Source organism: Saccopteryx bilineata, chromosome 6, assembly GCF_036850765.1.
Source record: "Saccopteryx bilineata isolate mSacBil1 chromosome 6, mSacBil1_pri_phased_curated, whole genome shotgun sequence".
NCBI lineage: Eukaryota > Metazoa > Chordata > Mammalia > Chiroptera > Emballonuridae > Saccopteryx > Saccopteryx bilineata.
This window is the reverse complement of record NC_089495.1, coordinates 123894850-123902565: the sequence shown is the minus strand read 5'-3', so window position 1 is coordinate 123902565 and position 7716 is coordinate 123894850.

The window sequence follows — 7716 nt, the reverse complement described above, 5'->3', positions numbered from 1 at the left end:
TGTCAGGTTTTCTCCCCTCCCGTGTATAATTAGAAGTATATAAACAGCCCCTTACTGTTTTTGGGGTCTGCACAATTTGGGTCTGTTGCCCTGTGTCAGTCATATGCGGCTGGCATATTTAATAAATTTCCTCCTTTTTTCAGGCCTGACCTGTGGTGGCACAGTGGGATAAAGCGTCCACCTGGAACACTGAGGTCACCGGTTCGAAACCCTGGGCTTGTCTGGTCAAGGCACATATGGGGAGTTCATGCTTTCTGCTCCTCACCCTTCTCTCTCTCTCTCTACTCTCTGAAAATTGAATAAATAAAGTCTTAAAAAATTAAAAAAAAAAAAAAAAACTTTTCAAAAACTTATCTGGGCCCTGGCCGGTTGGCTCAGCAGTAGAGCGTTGGCCTGGCGTGCGGGGGACCCAGGTTCGATTCCTGGCCGGGCACATAGGAGAAGCGCCCATTTGCTTCTCCACCCCCCCTCTCCTTCCTCTCTGTCTCTCTCTTCCCCTCCCGCAGCCAAGGCTCCATTGGAGCAAAGATGGCCCAGGAGCTGGGGATGGCTCCTTGGCCTCTGCCCCAGGCGCTAGAATGGCTCTGGTCACGGCAGAGCAACGCCCCGGAGGGGCAGAGCATCGCCCCCTGGTGGGCGTGCTGGGCGGATCCCGGTCGGGCGCAAGCGGGAGTCTGTCTTACTGTCTCTCTCCGTTTCCAGATTCAGAAAAACAAAACAAAACAAAACAAAAACTTATCTGAACTACGTGCCTCTACAAACACTGGCGGATTTGTGGATTTAATTACAACAGCACCACCCCACATCATGCAACAGTCAAGGATGTGGGCAAAAGCTTAGTGTTGAGAAGATCTTGGTATTAAAAGGGTGGGAAAGGCTTAGTCTTAAAACTAAGCCTTAGGCTATTAGGACCCTGCCTGCTTACAGCCTGTCCCCCACACCCAATGCAAACTATAAGTGAGCAGACATATATATATTTTTTAAATTTTATTTATTGATTTTTAGAGAGAGAGGAGAGAGAGAGAGAGAGAGAGAGAGAGAAGGGGAGGAGCAGGAAGCATCAACTCCCATATGTGCCTTGACCAGGCAAGCCCAAGGTTTCGAACTGGCAACCTCAGTGTTCCAGGTTGACGCTTTATCCCACCGCGCCACCACAAGTCAGGCCCATATATATTATTTTTACAAACTTATTTAACCAACAGAGTCCTGTATTTTTCTCTTTAACAATCCCCCCCTTTTGATCCTCCTCTCAGCTTAAGTGAGAGATAGGAGTCAACACTAAGGCATCAGAGTCACTCTCAGCTCCTCACCAGCCCCATTGATCCCTGCTTTTGCTTGATCTCTGTGACTTTCCCAGGTCACAATCCTTAAAGCCAGTCAGTCTCTCCATTCAGTTTTGGACTTTCTGGTCTCAGAAAGATCATTTACTTGGCAGTTAGCAGCTGCAAACATGTATTTAGCTTTTGAGAAAAGACAACACCATAGATAGTATTACAATGTAGATTTAAGAAATATCCAAACCTGTAGAGAATTTCTGTGAGTGTCGATGCTTTATCCACTGCGCCACCACAGGTTAGGCCTAGAATTTATTTTAAATCTTAGAAAACAATGTTTATTTACCTTCATCAAGAATTCCTTTACTGGCCCTGGCCGGTTGGTTCAGTGGTAGAGCGTCGACCTGGTGTGCGGAAGTCCCGGGTTCGATTCCCGGCCAGGGCACACAGGAGAGGCGCCCATCTGCTTCTCCACCCCTCCCCCTCTCCTTCCTCTCTGTCTCTCTCTTCCCCTCTGCAAAGCCAGGAGGCAGGGCCAGGGCCAGAATCACAGCAGCCCGGCCCATGCAGGTTTGCGTTGGATTTGGACAGTCGGTAGAGAAACAATGGAGCCACAAACTGGTGGGCTATAGTCTTTAATCCTAGCTTGCACCCAGCGGGCAAGTAAAAACACACACTGGGCTCCAAAACCCAATCACATTCAGTGCTCACAAAGCTACTGATTTATCCGAGTTTCCTAGAATCAAAGGTTTCTAGCTCACCAGCCTTATTCTCCTCAGTTCTCCATCTCCTTCCTCATCCCAGATACAAACTCTACACAAACTGGCATCTCACTCAGCACTCTGCCATCTTGGCTGCTTTTCCTGGCCTCCTCCACGTGGCCTCCTTCTGCTCTCTGCTCTGCTCTCTTTTCTAATCATCCCAGGAACCAAGAGCGCAAACTCTCGTTCTGCCCCCATTTTATATTGTAGCTTCACAACCTCCAATCCAATATACAAAACAGGGAAGTCTCTAACACAGTCACTTCTCTGAGGCATGATGGGATTGTACCACCCCACATCAAAACGGGTAGGAAAGGCTTAATCCCAAAACCGAGCCCCAGGCTACAAACACATTAATATCACCTGGGCAACGGCCTCCACGTGGGCAGCTCCACTTTAACAAAGAGAGCATAATACATTTTATTTGCCCAACACCCTCCCGCAGCCAAGGCTCCATTGGAGCAAAAAGATGGCCCGGGCGCTGGGGATGGCTCCTTGGCCTCTGCCCCAGGCGCTAGAGCGACGCCCCGGATGGGCAGAGCATCGCCCCCTGGTGGGCGTGCCGGGTGGATCCCAGTCGGGCGCATGCGGGAGTCTGTCTGACTGCCTCCACGTTTCCAGCTTCGGAAGAGTACAAAAAAAAAAAAAAAAGAATTCCTATACTTAGACTTACCCTAAAGTCATGAGAGTACGGTATACCTCTAGACAAAGGGATCATAAGCCCCTCCTTACCCACCCCGACCAGTATGTGATTTGCTCTATAAAATCAGCCATAGAAATGTAGGGACTTTCTACATGATTTAGGACCATGCCCCATGTAGCTAGCTGGCTAATTAATAAACTCACATTTCTTCTGTAACCTGTCTGGTGTCTCTATGTAACCCATGGAATGCAATACTTTATAACATTAGTACATGAAATCCACTGGTGGTAGATTAAGGAAGTGGGAGAAAGCACAGTGGGGAAACCTCTGAGAGTGGACAAAAAGTAAAACAAGGAAACACATGCTTCTCTCACATTAGTGGGTCCGAGATAGGGAACAGGGAGCACTGACAGCGCACAGAGATGGTGTATGGCCAGTAGTCGCGGCCATCGTGGCCATTCACTTGTAGGTTCACATTAGATTCAGGTAGATGGTAAAGAAACAGTGGAGCCAAAAATGGTGGGCCATTCCTTTATTAGTCTCGCACCAGCTGATGAGCAAACACACAGGGAAAACACTTCCCTCCAGTTCCACAACCAGGAGAATCTTCTCCGGTTCCTCCTAGAATCAAGGCCCCACCAGTTTCAGTGGAGCTCGCAAAAGCCCCTCACCTCTGGTTCCTCACCTGCACACCTTCTCTTTCCTGCCAACATGGCTTCTTCCTCAGCACTCTGCATTCCCTCTGCTCTCACTCTGCAAACATGGCTTCTCTCTCAGCACGCTGCATTCTCTCTGCTCCTTTTGCTTCTCTCTGCAAACATGGCTTCTTTCTACCTCCTCTCCTCTTTCTCTTTTCAAAACTTTTTGGCGCAAAAACTTCTCCTCCAGCAAACGAGAGCAATTTGCAATCAACTGCCCTGCTCTGAGGGCAAGCACACACGCGACTGCCCAGTGCCATTTTCTAAAAATAAAAGTGAGCAAACTCAAAAAATACATATTTTACAAACTCATTTACCCAACAATGGTATGCCGGGAAAGAAGAGAAGAATGGGTCTCACTCTGGCTCTCATGCCGAGGCTGTGCCTTCCAAGGGTCTATAAACAAAACATTTCAAAGGTAAAATGCACAGATAGACCATTGCAAAGGTAAAAATTGACGTTTGTCAAGGAAGCTGCAGGCCTATGATGTGCGCACCTGCCACAAACCCACTATCAGTTAGAAATTTTTACGTTTAGACCATCCTATGTGGTGGTTATTCTCTGTCTTGGAGTTTTTAAGGCCCACCATGCAGGCCTCCCCTGAGCTTGACAGGTTTGGAAGATACCCCTTTTTCGTTCATACTGATGATAACTGTAAGCAGAATAATTCCCAGTGTTTGGAGTGCATGTTGGAGCCACAATCAGTAAGAGTAAGCAGAATCAGAGAAAGACTCCATTGAAAGAGGCACCCTTTAAGCCAAACGGCTTAGTCAGTAATCTTTTACATAACTGAGCCTCCACCTCCCAAAAGTGCTGGTCCAGGCACAGCAGGCCGTGTTAGCCACAGCACAGACACTGACTTGGTCGACTGAAAGATATTCAAGGACTATTCAATGTCTCCACAAGTTAAGGAAAGGTTATTCCCATTTAGATTTATTCCTAACCAGGAAAGTAGGGCCCTGCCAAGGTAAGCCTCCAGGTGGTGCCTTTCTAGAGCAGTTAGGGGCATACTTGGATAAACTAAGAGGCACTGCCCAGCTGTGCACCAGATGAGGCATGCATAGGCCCAAGGAGAATGAAAACCACTACAGACAGGGCACAATTGCTCCTTCAAGCCAGGGTTACTTAGGTTTTCTGCTAGCCTGAAATAAAAAGTTGTCCTAAATTTAGCAATGGCTGGGAGATGTGGATGATGGTGTTGCTTCCAGGACAATGTCAGAGCAATGGAAAGAAAGAAGAAAGGGTTCCTGAATAAGAGTCCACTGAGCCTGACCTGTGGTGGCACAGTGGATAAAGCATCGACCTGGAAATGCTGAGGTCGCCGGTTCAAAACCCTGGGCTTGCCTGGTCAAGGCACATATGGGAGTTGATGCTTCCAGCTCCTCCCCCCCTTCTCTCTCTCTCTCTCTCTCTCTCTCTGTTTCTCCCTCTCCTCTCTAAAATGAATAAATAAATAAAATAATTTTAAAAAATGTTAAAAAAAAAGAGTCCGCTGAATGGCTAGACCACGTTTCATTTACTCAAATATCTGCTGAAGGACACTTGGGTTGTTTCCACCTTCTGGCTGTTGTGCATAAAGCTGCAACACACATGGTTGTACAAATATCTCTTCAAGTCCCTGCTTTCAATACCTTTTGGGGTATATACCCCAAAATGGAACTGCTGAATCATCCAATAAATTCTAGTTTTCATTTTTTTGGTGTGTGTGACAGAGAGAGAGGGACAGCTAGGGACAGACATACAGGAAGGGAGAGAGATGAGAAGCATCAATTCTTTGTTGTAGCACCTTAGTTGTTGATTGATTTTTCATACATGCCTTGACTGAGGGTCTACAGCAGAGCGAGTGACCCCTTGCTCAAGCCAGCGACCTTGGGCTTCAAGCTAGCGACTCCGGGGTCATGTCTATAATCCCACATTCAAGCCAACGACTTCATGCTCAAGCTGGTGAGACCACACTCAAGCTGGCGACCTCGGGGTTTCAAACCTGGGTCCTCCACGTCCCAGTCCAACGCTCTTATCTGCTGCACCACCACCTGATCAGACTAGTTTTCATTTATTGAGGAACTGCCACACCATTTCCCATAGATACTGGCATTATTTTACATTCCCATCAATAGTGCACAAAGGTTCCAATCTCCACATCCTCACCAAAACTTTTTTTTTAATAGCAGTCATTCTAATAGGTAGTAGGATATAAAATGTTTAAACTATTAATGGGCCTTCATTTGTATTTTGAGAACTTAAAATTTCTCAAGGGATTTATTGTATGCAAATCAACACCAAACAACCAGAACTCCCAGAGGAAAGAAATCCTCAGTGTAAACAGCCAAAGCACAGGCTTAAAGGTCTTCATGCCTTTGGGAATGGGGCGTCTTGGGGGGAGCTTCATACTCACAGAGAAAACATACACTTCAATAAAGTTTGCTCAAGTTCTAAGCCAAATCTCAATATATACCATATAAAATTTTCAGTAAGAGCAGTACACTCATATTTACACACACACACACACACACACACACTCACGTGAAGCCAAGCTAAGACATCTACTTACCTAGAGATATGAAGGTAAAATTATTTGACAGAGTATGTAAGATATGAGCATAAATATTAAACTCTTTATTTGTCACATTTCACTTTTAACTCAAATAATAATAAACATTTCAAAAATGAGCTTAATGTTACCAGTCTTGTAGGAGCACACCAAGAACACTGTTTATAGACCTAAAAATTGAGTAAAAAAAATCCCCCCCCAACAAAAAAATGTGAGCTCAGCACTTATAGTACAATGGCACATGGCAGCGGGAGGCGGCATGGACATCATGTTCACCTGCATTCACCAACTCCATTCCGTTTCCCTTTTGACAACAGCTACCAGGAAGCCTACAAGTGGGAACAAGATCAGAGGCTACTAACCCCTTCCCACCAGCCTGGTTTTACAGATCCATCATAAGCAAACGGAGCAAGTGCCTGGGAGAATGAGCGACGTGGGAGTGGGGAACCCAGCTCCTGGGTTACATGTACAACAGGTAAGCCTGTTGTGAGAAGTAGCCTTATAAGATGGTCCTGAGGATCCCCAACTCCTGGTATGCGCGCCCTTGTGCAGTCCCATCCCTTAAGTGTAGGAATTCCTTCCAAGACTCAGTTATAAAGGACTGTGATGGCTGTCTTTAGCACTCTCTCGTCTTGCTCACTTTCTATGATGAAGACAGTTGCCAAGTTGTGAGCTGCCCAAGGACAAGCAGCTCCACATAGCCAGGAACAGAGGGTAGCCTTCAGCCAAATGCCATGAGAAACAGGCTGTAGTCCAATAGCATGTGAGGAACCAACTCCTGCCAACAACCACATGAATGAGCTGACAAGTGGGTCCACCCCAGGGTAACCCCAGCCAGAACCTTGACAACAGCCTGGTGGCACTGCCAGCTCAGCTACGCCCAGATTCCTGACCCACAGACAGTCTGAGATGACAAATGGCTGTGTTGTTTCAAACAGCTAAGTTTTAGGCTACTTTTTTATATGGTGATAAAAAGGGATAAAAATTAATACACCTGGGACACAATAATGCACTTAAATAGATAATAAAATAATATCATTTAATTATTTGAGATAGTATTCACAAATTATTTCTAAAGGACCAACAGAGTTTAACTCAACTTCAAGAAAGAAAACCTAGGCCTGACCTGTGGTGGTGCAGTGGATAAAGCGTCAACCTGGAAATGCTGAGGTCGCCGGTTTGAAACCCTGGGCTTGCCTGGTCAAGGCACATATGGGAGTTGATGCTTCCTGCTCCTCCCCCTTTCTCTCTCTCTGTCTCTTTCTCTTCTCTCTCCAAAATGAATAAATAAAATCTAAAAAACTATATATTCTAAAAAAAAATTAAAAAAAAAAAAAAGAAAACCTAAACTTTTTACATGGAATAAAAAAGTTTAGTGCTCCACATGAATGTACTTCTGCAAGGGTTCCAGCCCGGCCTGTGGTGCTACAGTGGATGGAGTGTTGACCTGGAACGCTGAGGTCACTAGTTCGAAACCCCAGGCTTGCCGGGCCAAGGCACATATGAGAAGCAACTACTATGAGTTGATGCTCCCCCTCTAAAAAAAAAAAAAAAAAAAAAAAAGATTCCAGTTCACCCCAGGTATCCTGACTCCCTGCACTTGCCAGCACTTCTGAAAATCACACTTTGTCTTTCCTTACACTTGTAGGCCAACTATAAAATTTCTAAATTTCTAGCAGATTAAAAAAAAGGGGGGACAAGATATTGTTTTGGCTTAATGTACTTTGCCTTAAATTTCATTTGTACAGTTAAAAATCACATTTAAAAGCAAGCTCTCCAATTCATGTAA